Source organism: Euprymna scolopes, chromosome 9 (genome assembly GCF_053919585.1).
Source record: "Euprymna scolopes isolate OS-2025 chromosome 9, ASM5391958v1, whole genome shotgun sequence".
NCBI lineage: Eukaryota > Metazoa > Mollusca > Cephalopoda > Sepiida > Sepiolidae > Euprymna > Euprymna scolopes.
The window spans coordinates 161219758-161235749 of record NC_136490.1 but is presented as its reverse complement, the minus strand read 5'-3'; positions in this window follow the sequence as shown (position 1 = coordinate 161235749).

Below are 15992 nucleotides of genomic sequence, written 5' to 3'. Positions count from 1 at the left end.
TATTTTAATTTCAAATTAATATTTTTATTTTTTCACTCATTTTAAATACATGTTTCATAATTCATCATAAATAAAGTACAGACAAATATTGGTTATCCTCAAGTTCAGCGTGTTTTTTTGTTTTTTTTGTCTTCCGGTTTCTGCTGACCGCTCTGCTTCACTCTATATGCCTGGGAAAATATTCTTTTTCTTAATATTTATCAGTTTTTTTTTTTTTTTTTTTTTTTTTAATTACATTTTCACCCCAAACAAGGCAAATTGCCACTTTGGTGTAGGGGGCTACTATCAGGGGCAACAACTACTGGGGTACTATGTAGGGATTTGGGCAGCAAGGTGTCGGTTCACGTTACACTTGAACTTCTGCACGTCAGTACTGTTGGGGAAGCAGGGACCTGGAATGGAATTCCAGAGTCTTGCGGTTCTGGGGAAGAAACTATTGGAGTAAAAAGATCTTTTACATCTAGGGACCTCTACAGTGTGGGGGTGGGATCTAGTAGCCTGTCGGGTTTGTCGAGGGTGCTCGCGTCGTGGGGGCACAAGTGATTGTAGTTCATCAGAGCATTCACCACTAAAATACTTGTAGAAAAGGCAGAGGGATGCAACATTTCGTCGATGGGACAGAGACTGAAGCTTAGATGCCAGTTCAGGGCCTATCAGGTTTGCGACTCTCTTTTGAACCTTGTCAAGGAGCGAGAGACTAGTAGCAGATGCACCAGCCCAGATGTGGCAGCAATACTCCATACATGGGCGAATGGTGGCCTTATAGAGGTACAGGATACTTTCGGGTGTTAGTAGTTTTCTAGCACGGTAGAGAGAGCCTACCTTTCTTGCAGCGGCCCTGGCAATGCCTTCAATGTAATTGTTCCAACTCATGTTTCCTGTGAACGTTAGGCCAAGGAGTTTGAAAGATGGACTCTCAGATAAAGAGTCGTTGGCCATTGCTATTGGTGGTAGAGAGGGTTTCTTGTAATTATTGAATGAAACTAGTTTAGTCTTGGCAGCATTGAACGCGACCAACCACTTTTGTCCCCATTCCACTACAGATTGGAGTTTTAAAATATTCGGTAAATTTTTATGACGTGCCCTAGCGTATTATGAACACCATCAACCTCCCCATGTTAAAAACGGCTTTCAGAATAAACACCCCAACATCGAAAGCCGTTCTTAACATGGAGAGGTTGGAGGGTGTTTATTCCGAAAGCCGTTCTTAATATGGGGTGGTTGGGGGTGTTTATACTACGCTGGGGCAGATCATAAAAAATACCAAATATTCAGTTATTCTCAAAAACAACAAAATTCGTTTGTTCATTTTAAAACTGGTAAGGGAATTTCCAGGGCATTCATCGTAAAGCAGAACGGTCTGCAGAAACCGGAAGTTAAAAAAAACACGCGAAGCTGGAGGATAATGCAAATTTATCTATGTCTATAAAAGTGAAAGTCTGTGTCTGTGTACATTTCCCTACGCAATAACTGTCAATTTTCAGTCTACAGGCTCGAAATTTGATATACAGGTTATTGAGATTTGGGAAAATCTTTGTAATCCTTTTTCGGCTGTTAAGGGGTCAAAGTTCAACGATTTGACCTTTGAGAACTCTACCAAACTCCTCTGCCAATGTTGGGTCTAAATATATTTTAGATATAGGTTCCTTGGACATGGATCAAACTTTTTGAACTTGATTTGAGCCCAAAAAATAAATGTTAGGGGGTAAAAATTGGGGTCAAAGTTTTAAAAAATTGGACCTCTCAGCCTATAATTGGGATGCCATCAGGGCCAGTTGCTTTACTGGAATCTAGGTTCTTGATTAGCTTGGCGACCTCATGCACGGATATTTGTATGTTACCTAGCTTGTTCTGTGTTATAGGAGGAAATATGGGGAGTTGATGGCCTTTGTCGCATAGGGTGGAATTAGCTGCAAAGTTCTTTGCAAATAGTTTGGCCTTGTCTGACGCTGACGAGATAACTTCTGGTCCATTGATAATGGTTGGGATAGAACGCACACTTCTGTTCAGGATCCTATTTGTTATTTGCCAAAACTGGTGGGAACCAAGCCGCTGATCAGCAACCTTGGATTTAACAGACTGGGCATATAGCTTTCTTGCATTTTTTATTACTCTTTTACAGTGGTTGCTGGCAGTCCTGAAAGCAGCTTTAGTCTCAGTGCATCTATTACGTTGGTAGCGATGGAAAAAGTGATTTCTGTGCGCGATAGCAGCAGCACATTCTGGGGAGAACCATGGCTGGCTGTTAGGATTTTGTTGGAATTTTTTAGATGGTATGAATTGGTCTATGCCTACAATTAACCATTCGGTCAGATCTGATACTATAGAGGACACTTCCTTTTTAAACATGGAGTGCAGATGTAAATCAGATAGGAATGTACGGAAGCTATCCCAATCAGCCATAGAGTATCGGTATACAGTACGGTGGAGGGGTACGTCTGGGGACTTCTTACATTTCGTTTTTATCTTAACTGATACTACGGTGTGGTCGGAGGATCCTAGAGGAGAATGAACGGAATATCTACATAGCTCAGGGGAAGTTTTTTTTTTTTTTTTTTTTTTTTTTTTTACAAAGGCATCACCACATTATCAAGGCCCAGAGGCCACTCAAGGATAAGGGTTAAAGAGTGTACAGTAGAAGTTGGTCAATATAGTAATCATTAGTAATGAAAATTTGGTAAATTTAATAACTTATATGGAACGGCTCATCAAGAACTTATTTACCTTAGACTTGAACACAACTATATTGTAGTCAGCCGGAAAGCAGGAAAACGGAAGACAATTCCACAGGCGTGCAGTTCTAAGAAAGAAGCTTTGTTCATGGAATCTATGTTTAGGTTTAGGCACAGATAAAGAGTGGGGGAAATTATTGATAGTGTTTACAGCTAGACGAGTGTTTCTTGTGAAAGTTTGGCGAGGGGGGACCATAGATTGAAGCTCAGTTGAACACTTTCCATGAAAATAACGATACATCAGAGACAAACTCGCAACATCTCTTCTGTGAGATAGAGGTTGTAAGGAGGAGAAAAGGACATCTTCTACGAGGCTACGAAGTCTATTTTGAACTCTATCAAGGCAGGACAAGTCCTTTCTAGCAGCTCCTGCCCAGATGTGGCAACAGTATTCCATCCTTGGACGTACCTGGCTCTTATATAGATAGAGAATAGCATCAGCAGTGAGATATCTACTGGATCGATAGAAAGATCCCACCATTTTTCCAGCGGCCTTGGCAACAGATTTGATATACGTGTTCCATTTAAGATCAGGAGTAATGGTCAAGCCCAGAAGCTTGTCAAAACTTGAGGCCTCCTGAAGACGAGAGCCATTCATTTCAATTGATGACAAATGTGGATTAAAATGTTGATGATGTAAAGAGAGAAGCTTGGTTTTAGATGCATTAAAAGTAACCAGCCACTCCTTTCCCCATTGTACTACATGCTCAAGATCAGAGGAGAGAGAATTGGAGAGTACTTGCTCATTTACTGTCTTAGATGTGGTACCATAAATGGTAGTGTCGTCAGCATAAATGTCTACAAATGATGTAAGGATATGATTTGGAAGATCATTAATGTAGATCAGGAAAAGAGTTGGGCCCAGGATGGATCCCTGAGGGACACCGGCATTAATACTGAGAGCTTCTGATTTTTGCCCCTCAACTACTACTCTTATGAACCTATCAGAAAGAAATGATTTAATAATTGAGAAGACTTTTCCAGCTATACCATAGCTAGCGATCTTATGAAGTAAACCTTTATGCCATACCCTATCAAAGGCTTTAGATATGTCAAGAGCAATTGCCCTAGAAAGATTGCCACCGTCGAGAGATTTGCTAATCCTATGCGATATAACTGTAAGGACATCTGCTGTAGATCTAGCAGAACGGAAACCATATTGAGTGTCACTAAGAAGGTTATTTTTGTTGAGATGTTTGATTACTTCTGTATTTAACACAGATTCTAGCAACGCACAGGAGACTTATTGGCCTGTACTGAGAGGGGGATGAGCGATCACCTGAATTCTTAAATACAGGGCATACTGATGAGATTTTCCAGGGAGATGGGAAACTATTCTCCTTAAGACAACGTTTAAACAGTTTTGTAAGTATGGGCGCTAGTTCAGGTTGAAGTTTTTTGAGTACTATAATTGGAATACCATCAGGGCCAGTTGCTTTACTGGAATCAAGGTTTTTGATTAGCTTGGCAACATCATGTACAGATATACGTATATCACATAGCGTGTTTTCTGATACAGGAGGAAATATTGGGGGTTGGCGGTCTTGGTCGCAAAGGGTAGAATTAGCTGCAAAGTTCTTGACAAAGAGTTTGGCTTTGTCTGATGCTGACGAGATTACCTCAGGTCCATTGATAATAGTTGGGATGGAGCACACGCTTCTGTTCAGGATTCTGTTTGCTATTTGCCAAAACTGGTGGGAACCAAGCCGCTGCTCAGCTACTTTGGACTTAACAGATTGAGCATACAACTCTCTTGCGTTCCTTATTACTTTCTTACAATGGTTGCTGGCAGTCCTGAAAACGGCTTTAGTTTCCATACATCTATTACGTTTGAAGCAGTGGAAAAAGTGATTTCTGTGCGCAATGGCAGCAGCACATTCTGGAGAGAACCATGGCTGGCTGTTAGGTTTTTGCTGAAACTTTTTAGAGGGTATGAAATGGTCAATACCTACAATTAACCATTCAGTTAGGTCTAATACTATAGAGGACACATCCTTTTTAAACATGGAATGCAGAGGTAGATCAGATATAAATGTACGGAAGCTATCCCAGTCAGCCTTAGTGTATCGATATACTGTACGATGAAGTGGTACGTCTGGGGACTTATTACATTTCATTTTTATCTTAATTGATACAACAGAGTGGTCGGAAGATCCAAGAGGCGACAGAACAGAAACTGAACATAGTTCAGGGCAAGTTGTGAGAAAAAGGTCTAGTAGGCTCGCATACTGGCCGTCATTATCGGGCACACGGGTAGGTTCCTGAACAATCTGAGTGAGGTCATAGGCAATGGAGAAATCATGACAGAACCTCCCCTCATCATCGGTCTTGTTTGAGTGGGTCAACCATTCGACGTTGTGAACATTGAAGTCTCCACATACGTGAATGTTAGCTGAAGGATAAGTAGAAAGGACTTGGTCAATTTTCTCAGATATGCTTTGAAAGATAGTAACTCCGCTGTTGTGGGGGCGATAGAGAGTAAATATAAATGCAGTAGTGTGAGCTAAAGCAACCCGGAAGCACATATAGGGTAAGTTAGGATCTTCCCTGGAGATGTCCCTCCCACATGGAAAGCTATCTTTAATATAGGCACATATTCCATGCCCATGGCGATCTTGGGGGTCAGATTTAGAAGTTAAGTTAGAGTATCCTGTAATTGCAAACTCATCTAGGGAAATAGCCTGTCCAATGCCAGTTTCACTTAAAAATAAAAGGTCTGGTTTAGTCTCCTGTAATTGGGTTTCAACCTCTGGAAGGTTAAAACGTAGACCCCTGATGTTGGAGAAGGAGACATGGTAGTAGGGGTCTACGTTGGAAGTTGGAGAACCGGGTTTAATCGTGTATTTTTTCTTGAAACTTGTCATGATGAAATTTTGGAATTTGTGGACTAGGTCGACAGATTTACTTAGAGCAGGACAGAGAGGGGAAACTAAGAGAGAAAAAGAAACGAAGAATTTTTTTTTTTTTTGTACCACATGATAAGGTAAAGCCGTAACAATTACCCACTAGTATGGCATCGAGAGGCCCCACCAGAAGCTACTGCATGGTCCAGATTCCATTCACCAAATGGCAATACAGCAGCCCCAGTACTTTGCACCTGCTGATAGGACAGCCTCCTTAGTGGTTAATCCAAGGTTCGGGTCCCTGACTATCAGGCGGATAACGTCAGCCCAGACAAAACGTTTACCTCCAGCACCCTTACTAGTGACATGGCTACAAGGATAGACATAGAAACAGAAAATTTCCACCAACTCTGCCAACTGTTCGCGCAAAAATACTGCCAACCTAGAAAACAGCTTTTTCTTCTCCCTTTGTCAGAAAAATCACTCATTTAAAAAATGAGGACTGAGGGACAAATAAGAAGAAGCGAGAGTAACAGGAGCTGCCGATAACGCATCCACAATGCGTTTTCTACTCTCCATTAAAAAAAAAAAAATAAATAAATAAATAAATAAAAAATAACTATTAAGTATTGTACTTAATAAAAGTCCAACGGACCTGTTTAAGGGAAAGTATGGTGATAGATTCCCCTCCCACGAACTAAAAATGAGTACAATAAGGTAATCTATTTTTGCAATCAACTCGGTAGATAAATAAACATTTATGGACGAGAGAAAAAAAAAAAAAAAAAGCTAGCATTTAATACAACAGAAATACATAAATTAAATACTGAAATAAAATGTAGTTATTAATATTTGAATCTTAAAATAAAAAGTGCGAATTAGTAGAGAAAAAAATCACTTATCACAACAACGCATTCCGTCTCCAAACTAGTGAAGAATTTAACTTTTAATAGCGTTCAGAAGATTTTTTTTTTTTTTTTAAATTAACCGTTAAGAGAAAGCGTGATTTTATTCTGAACTTTAACTAATCACGTTTTAAGCAACTTATGATATAAAACAAAATCGGATGGGGGGGGGGGTTCTTCCGAAGTTAGTTGGTGACGTTATAAGTAATTGCGAGATAAGATGGGAGCCAGAAATTAGGGGTGGGGGACTGAAAATGATAATATAATGGATTGATTATACAATATTTAAGATCAACTTGGTAGATAAACATTTATGGACGAGAAAAAAAAAAAAAAAAAAAAAAAAAGAAGCTAGCATTTAATACAACAGAAATACATAAATTAAATACTGAAATAAAATGTAGTTATTAATATTTGAATCTTAAAATAAAAAGTGCGAATTAGTAGAGAAAAAAATCACTTATCACAACAACGCATTCCGTCTCCAAACTTATGAAGAATTTAACTTTTAATAGCGTGCAGAAGATTTTTTTTTTTTTTTAAATTAACCGTTAAGAGAAAGCGTGATTTTATTCTGAACTTTAACTAATCACGTTTTAAGCAACTTATGATATAAAACAAAATCGTATGGGGGGGGAGGGTTCTTCCGAAGTTAGTTGGTGACGTTATAAGTAATTGCGAGATAAGATGGGAGCCAGAAATTAGGGGTGGGGGACTGAAAATGATAATATAATGGATTGATTATACAATATTTAAGATCAACTTGGTAGATAAACATTTATGGACGAGAAAAAAAAAAAAAAAAAAAAAAAAAAGAAGCTAGCATTTAATACAACAGAAATACATAAATTAAATACTGAAATAAAATGTAGTTATTAATATTTGAATCTTAAAATAAAAAGTGCGAATTAGTAGAGAAAAAAATCACTTATCACAACAACGCATTCCGTCTCCAAACTAGTGAAGAATTTAACTTTTAATAGCGTTCAGAAGATTTTTTTTTTTTTTTAAATTAACCGTTAAGAGAAAGCGTGATTTTATTCTGAACTTTAACTAATCACGTTTTAAGCAACTTATGATATAAAACAAAATCGGATGGGGGGGGGGGTTCTTCCGAAGTTAGTTGGTGACGTTATAAGTAATTGCGAGATAAGATGGGAGCCAGAAATTAGGGGTGGGGGACTGAAAATGATAATATAATGGATTGATTATACAATATTTAAGATCAACTTGGTAGATAAACATTTATGGACGAGAAAAAAAAAAAAAAAAAAAAAAAAAGAAGCTAGCATTTAATACAACAGAAATACATAAATTAAATACTGAAATAAAATGTAGTTATTAATATTTGAATCTTAAAATAAAAAGTGCGAATTAGTAGAGAAAAAAATCACTTATCACAACAACGCATTCCGTCTCCAAACTAGTGAAGAATTTAACTTTTAATAGCGTTCAGAAGATTTTTTTTTTTTTTTTAAATTAACCGTTAAGAGAAAGCGTGATTTTATTCTGAACTTTAACTAATCACGTTTTAAGCAACTTATGATATAAAACAAAATCGGATGGGGGGGGGGGGTTCTTCCGAAGTTAGTTGGTGACGTTATAAGTAATTGCGAGATAAGATGGGAGCCAGAAATTAGGGGTGGGGGACTGAAAATGATAATATAATGGATTGATTATACAATATTTAAGATCAACTTGGTAGATAAACATTTATGGACGAGAAAAAAAAAAAAAAAGTTGAGAGAAAAAGGTCTAGGAGGCTTGCATATTGACCAGGTGTATCGGGCACACGGGTGGGTTCGCGAACAATCTGAGTGAGGTCATAAGCAATAGCAAAATCATGACAAAACCTCCCCTCATCGTCTGTCTTATTTGAATGGGTCAGCCATTCCACGTTATGGACGTTAAAGTCACCACAGATGTGGATGTTAGCCGAGGGATGTGAAGACAGTATGTGGTCTATTTTCTCAGATATGCTCTTAAAGATAGTAACTCCGCTGTTGTGAGGCCGATAGAGGGCAAATATAAATGCAGTGGTGTTAGCAAGTGCAACCCTGATCCACATATAGGGTAAATTAGGATCTTCTCTAGAGATATCCCTGCCACACGGGAAGCCATCCTTAATGTAGGCACATATTCCATGCCCATGGCGATCTTGGGGGTCAGATTTAGATTTGAGTATCCGTTAATTATGAACTCATCGAGGGAAGTGGTCGGCCCTATTCCAGTTTCACTTAGAAATAATATGTTCGGTTTCGTCTCCTGTAATTGGGTTTCAACCTCTGATGTTGGAGAAGGAGACCTGGTAGTAGGGGTCTACGTTGGAAGATGGGGTTCTAGGTTTAATCGAGTTTTTATTCTGGAGATATTTCATGTTGAGGTTTTGGATTTGTGGAATAGGTCGGCATACTTGGTTAGAGCAGTACAGAGAGGGAAAGTAAGAGAGAAAAAGGACATTTTTATTTTGTAGCACACGAAAAGGTAAAGCCGTAACAATTACCCACTAGTATGGCATCGAGAGGCCCCACCAGAGACTACTGCATGGTCCAGATCCACTCACCAAATGGCAATACAGCAGTCCCAGTACTTTGTGCCTGCTGATAGGACAGCCTCCTTAGTGGTTAATCCAAGGTTCGGGTCCCTGACTATCAGGCGGATAACGTCAGCCCAGACAAAACATTTACCTCCAGCACCCTTACTAGTGACATGGCCACAAGGACAGACAGAGACAGAAAAATTTCCAACATCTCGGACTACTGGTCACCAAGTACTACCGACCTTTAAGCAGCTTTTTCTTCACCCTTTGTCAGAAAAAATCACTCACTGAATGAGGACTGAGGGACAAAAAGGAGAAGCGAGAGTTACTGGAGCTGCCGATAACACATCCACTGTATTATCTACTCTCTTGTATTGGTTACATAGTCATACCATTTGATGTTCAGTATAGCTCGAAGTTTTTGTTGGTGGGATTTTTCGAGTTTAATGAGATCACTTTGGTACATAGTCCAGGTCTCACACCCATACAGAAGCGTAGGTATAACAATCGCGTGGTATACCATGAGTTTAGTTTTTTATTGAAAGATGTTTATTATTGAAGACGCGCTTCGTCAGTTTACCAAAAGCTCCATAGGCGAGGCTAATTCGGCTTTCATTCTCATTTGAGCACTTTTCCGATATTATGCTACCAAGATATGGAAAGTGATCTACTTGCTCAAGAGGAGTGTCATTTATATGAATGCTTACGTCCTGTAAGATGGTATTGGGTACTGGTTGTACTAATGCTTTTGTCTTACCAATATTAACAGAGAGTCCAAAGCGATAGTAGGCTGCCGTGAAGTTGTTTACGGATCTCTGGATGTCTTCCTTGGAATGGCTAAGGACCATGTTGTCATCTGCATATTGAAGCTCTGTGATGTGTTGGAATTTCACAAGGGTTTGAGATTTTAGTCTAGCAGGATTGAAAAGTCCCCCATCATAACGGTACCTAATGTCCACCCTCGAGTTATTTGGGGGAAGTTCGTGCAGCATTGCAGCAAGATATAAGGAAAAGAGGGTAGGTGCAAGAACACAACCTTATTTTAGTCCACAGGTAACTGGAAACTTTTTTGTTTCCTTGCCTTGCTGCGATACATATCCTGACATGCGTTCATGCAGTGCCTGGATGCGTTCTACAAAGTGGATTAGGCAACCAAATTGCTTGAAACTTTCCACATTGCATCTCTTGGAACACTATCGAATGCTTTTTGCCGGTCATAAAATACAAGAAAGGGGGGTTTCTGTTGTTCCCTGCTTTTCTCCTGCAGCTGTCTTGCACAGAAAATCATATCTATTGTTCCTCGAGAGGCACGGAAGCCGCACTGAAATTCTTGAAGACTGATTCCGTGACTTGCAGCAAGCGATTCAGTAGTATGCGGTTAGATTTTTCCCATTATGGACAAAAGGGCAATCCCACAGTAATTGCCACATGATTTTCTGTCACCCTTTTTGAAGATGGTTACTATTACTGCGTCTTTCAGATCCTTTGGTACTTGACGTTCTTCCCACATCTTAAGAATGAGAGTGAATATATATATATATATATATGCACTGACTGACGGACTGCATGATGATGATGATGATGATGATGATGATGATATACATATGCACACAAAGTTATGAACAATTTGGCCAGCTATTTCTTTCAAGGGAAAATTTTTAAATGTTTAGAATTATTTTCTCACGGGTCTATGTTTGTAATGTCTTTGTTAGTGACGGACACATTATTTTTATGGCAAATGTGTACTTTAGCAATGTAAATTATTTGACAGACAAAAAAATTATAAAAGCTATTCATTTTCATATAAAAAAACATTATTAGACCCTAAAGCTGAAATAAAATCTGAAAAAATTCATTTTTATTATTTTTTCAATATTTTTTTATTAGACTAAATGTATGACAATCAAGGCCGCCATATTGTTTTTAAAATTTGTCTTTTCTAAGGTTTGACAGATTGGCCTTTTTAAGGCCAAATTTAGCCTTTTTTACGTTCTTGTTTTTTTGTCTTTCTGTTTTTGTCCACCATATTTTTTGTACTGAAAGAGCGTAAAAAAGGCTAAATTTGGCCTTAAAAAGGCCAATCTGTCAACCCTTAGAAAGGCCAAATTTTTAAAGCAATACAGCGGCTTCGAATATCGTACATTTAGTCTGATTAAAAAAATGATGAAAAAAATAATAAAAATGAATTTTTTTTTCTGGCTTTATTCCAGCCTTTGGGTTTAATAATGTGTTAAACAGTTTTTATAAATTTTTGTTTGTCAAATAATTTACGCTGTTAAACTGCACATTTACCATTTTTATTAACTATTAATCGAATAATTAAATAAAAAATGCGATGGCATAAAGTACTATTTTAATGAGTATGAAATTAAATTCACCACAATGCGTTACAGTTTCTTCGTAAATAAGGTGGTCATTTTATTCTTTTATTAATAGTTGAAAAAATTAAGAATTGATTACTTTTGTAATTTCGAAATTTGCAATTTCTAAGTAAGCAAATTGTTATGTATTGGAAGGAAAAAGTTTTTTTAACTATTGTATTAGAAGAGGTGGCAGGGATGGTAGTGGCTATTCATCCTCTGTACTACGAACCTAATAAGAAGAAAAGAAAATAGAAACATAAGTGTGACGAAACAACATATGGGGAGAAATAAAATGCATCGCTAAGATTTGTAGCAACATTTTTCAAAGTTCTATAATTAATATTGCATTTAATCTGTTTTGGCCATCCATCATTTATTGATATGCATTGTTAAAAGAGTTCATGCTCATTTATGAACGGCAGAATTCCAGAGAAGTGACCTTTCTGCTGACACAGTGAAAAAATCCATCACTTACTGAATAAATTGAAACATCATCCCCCATCTATAATATAAATCTCACCTGTCTGTTTAAATGTATGTATGTATGTATGTATGTATGTATGTCTGCCTAAAGGGCGAATGAACCCTTTTTCGGGGTCAACGGGCAACTAGTACTATGTGTTTATGTATGTGTGTGTTGGGGTGGAGAGGGCTCCCGTAAGCCGTGGTGAAGGCAACCTTTCTAGCAGAAGCAAATCTCTGATTTAAAAAACCATAAAGCGAGAGACCAGTACCCGCATTAAGCTGGTCTGCAGTTTAACTTGTTGCTGGCTATCTTGCTCTTGCTTGTTGCTTTCAACATTTTGAACCGAGAGAGAGACTTAGCTGTCGTACAAAGCTAAGATTCTGTAACATCATCTGTGTATAGATACTCCCTCAGACATTTGTCTATTAAAATTGTTCTTTAGCGACGAAAATCATTTTGGGGCTCATGGACTTTAAGTGTTTGAGGGAGTGACACTCGTCTGACAAGACGTTGCAATCATCATGTCTGCCTAAAACTTTCGATAAAGATGATAGATTTTCATGAGTTTGGCATCGTTTCCAAGCTTGACCCTTTGGACGACAAATATCAAATATTCCATTTTTTTTTTTCTTTTCTTATCATTCTCATTCCTGTGACCATCTACACGTCAAATAAAATTAAAAAAAAAGGAAAAAAGAACACTATTTTGGAAAACCGAAAACGAACAACAGACATGGTATGAAAAGCAAATGATAAGAAAAGAAAAAAAAAAAATGGAATAACCGTGAATTTATTATTTGAACTTTCTTTCCCCATGAAAGGATTCTCTCGGACTAAATACGTTGCTAACAAGTTGTGAAAAGAAAAAGAACAAAAAAAAAAAAAAGAGAAGACAACAAAAAAAGGAACTGTGAGTGTAAATTTTGTTTCTCCTTCTATCAGACTGAAGTTTAATTCTTCCTTGTGGTCGCGTAATTTCTAGTTATGTGGTTAATCTTTTTCCAGGACTTTGGCTCAGTTTATATGTTTAGGAATATCCCAAACCCCATAATTTGGAATATATTCTTTTCGGTGAATCTTTCTTTTTTTTATCTTTAATAAACTTATTTTTATATTATTTGGAAGTGTTTTCTTTCATTATTTCTCGCATGCTATTGTGGTCAATCCTTATGTGTCTTTTTTTTTACCCTTGTCACATGCTCGCCCGCCGTATACTCAAACGTGCTGAGGCATGTGTGACAGTATATATATATATTTGTAGTCATCGACATACAGTCCTGTTTCGTTGTATCACAACTCATCAGCGCCGCTAGACTAGCACCTCTCCCAAGCCAAGGATCAAACCTAGAACCGTCGTGTTGACAGTCGACAGTCCTACCACTCGACCATGGAAGTGACGCCCTCAAATAACTCGTCCGAATGTCTATTTATACAAACATCCGTCTGCCACTTGTACAGTGCTCAAACCGCTTGTTTGTAAACAAACCACGAGCTTCGCATTTTTCAGCCAATTAAGTAGGGAGTGAGATTATTTATGACAGTGCTCAAACCAAAGAGGGGAGCTTTAAAATATATTTGTAGTCATCGACATACAGTCATATATATATATATATATATATATATATATATATATATATATATATATATATATATATATATAAAGGTATTGAAATGAATTAGATTACAGGTTGGTGAATCTAGTGGTTGCAAGTCTTATAGAATACCAGAAGGAAATATTCATATAAGGCAATCTCAGCCAAATAAAATTCCTCAATATACTAGATAGAGGAAATATAATTAGAGTTTATGTGTTCAAATTTACTTTAAACAGAATCACATTTCAAAATAAAATTTATTGTTTGAACCAAAGAATACAATGTTTATATTAATGTTTTTAATCCATGGATTTTCAATGCAAGTACATCTCCTCAGAGGAAAAATTCAAGCAAAATACTAATATTAGTTTGCAATTATTTTGCTAAATAGGACATACAGAGAAAATATTGAAGATGAAATGTCATAGAGAAACGGGAATGAGTTTTGAAAGTGAAAAAGGATATGATAATTAGTATCCAAATGCAGAATTAATCCTTGAAAAAAAAATAAGATTCATATTGTATTGGTGTAGTGAAGTTAAAAACCAAAAGTTTCTGGTAATATATCTAAGACAGAACAGGTAGCAATCCTTTCCGAAAATTAATCTGTTTCATTATTGGTAGTTTCCAAGAGCAGAAGTATGCTCTTTTGCATAAATTTTTGCTCCACTGTATATATATATATATATATATATATATATATATATATATATATATATATATATATATATATTATAACTACTTCATTTACTCACATAAAATTAATATACAAAAATATGAATTTATGCGTAAACTTTAAGTATTTACTTCAAAAGTGCTCAATACGTAGGTAGAGCTAGTTAGTAATTTATAAAATATATATGGCGATTAAGCTACATGGAATATTCCGTGTTTCATATATATATATATATTATATATACATTATATATATATATTATATATATTATATATATATATATATTATCATCCCAGCTGTGCTATTAAAAAAGTGCTCAGCCAAAGTAGCTCTAGTTCTCTCCAAACTCTACAACAAATGCCTTAATGAATCATGCTTTCCAGGCTCTTGGAAAACTGCTTCTGTGGTACCAGTATTGAAGAATTCTGGCGAAATAACTGACCCATCAAATTATCGCCCCATTAGCCTCCTCCCACTTTTCGCTAAAATATTTGAGACGATAATTAACCATGCTCTAGTTCGGCACCTTACAGATGTTAAACTTCTGACTGACAAACAATATGGATTTAGACAAGCCCGTTCCACAGCTGACATCCTCACTGTAATCTCTGAATGTATATACCATTCACTGGACAAAGCGGAGGAGGGCAGAGCGGTAGCTCTAGATATATCTAAGGCTTTTGACAGGGTATGGCAAGAGGGTCTCCTCAGGAAAATTAAATCATATGGTATCACTGGTAGAATACTTAACATAATTAAATCCTTCTTAGATAAGAGAAAAATCCAGGTTGTCCTCGACGGTCGTACATCTAAACAGTATGATATAAATGCGGGAGTGCCTCAGGGGTCTATCCTTGGACCTCTATTGTTCCTAATATTTATTAATGACCTCCCCGACAAAACTGCCTCTGAGATGGGTATATATGCTGATGACACTACACTCTATAACAGGCATAACAGGAAAACAAATGAACACATAACTAAAGAAATGGCAAAAACACTAGAGGATGACCTCCAATCTGTAGTGGAATGGGGACATAAATGGATGGTCACATTCAATGTTGCCAAGACTAAAGTGGTTTCCTTCAATAATTACAAGAAACCTTCTCTGCCACCAATAGTAATGGCCAGCGACTCCCTGTCTGAGAGTACATTTTTCAAACTGCTTGACCTAACGTTCACAGGAAACATGAGTTGGAACAATTATATTGAAAACATTGGCAGGGCCGCTGCGAAAAAGGTAGGCTCTCTCTACCGTGCTAGAAAACTACTTACACCTTAAGGTATCCTGTATCTCTATAAGGCCATCTTTCGCCCATGTATGGAGTATTGTTGTCACATTTGGGCTGGTGCATCTGCTGCTAGTCTCTCGCTCCTAGACAAGGTTCAAAGAGAGTCGCCAATCTGATAGGCCCTGAACTGGCATCTAAGCTTCAGCCTCTGTCTCATCGACGAAACGTTGCATCCCTTTGCCTGTTCTACAAGTATTTTAATGGTGAATGCTCTGACGAAATGCAGACACTTGTGCCCCCACTACGTAGACACCCTCGACAAACCCGATAGGCAGCTAAATCTCACCCCCACACAGTAGAGATCCCTAGATGTAAAAGATCTTTCTACTCCAGTAGTTTCTTCCCCAGAACCGCTAGACTCTAAAATTCCATTCCAGGTCCCTGCTTCCCTAACTGTACTGACATGCGGAAGTTCAAGTGTAACGTGAACCGACATCTTGCTGCCCAAATCCCAACATAGTGTCCCAGTAGTTGCTGCCCCTGATAGTAGCCCCCTACACCAAAGTGGCAATGTGCCTTGTTTGGGGTGAAAATGTAATAAAAAAATAAAACATAAAAATATATATTACATATATATATAT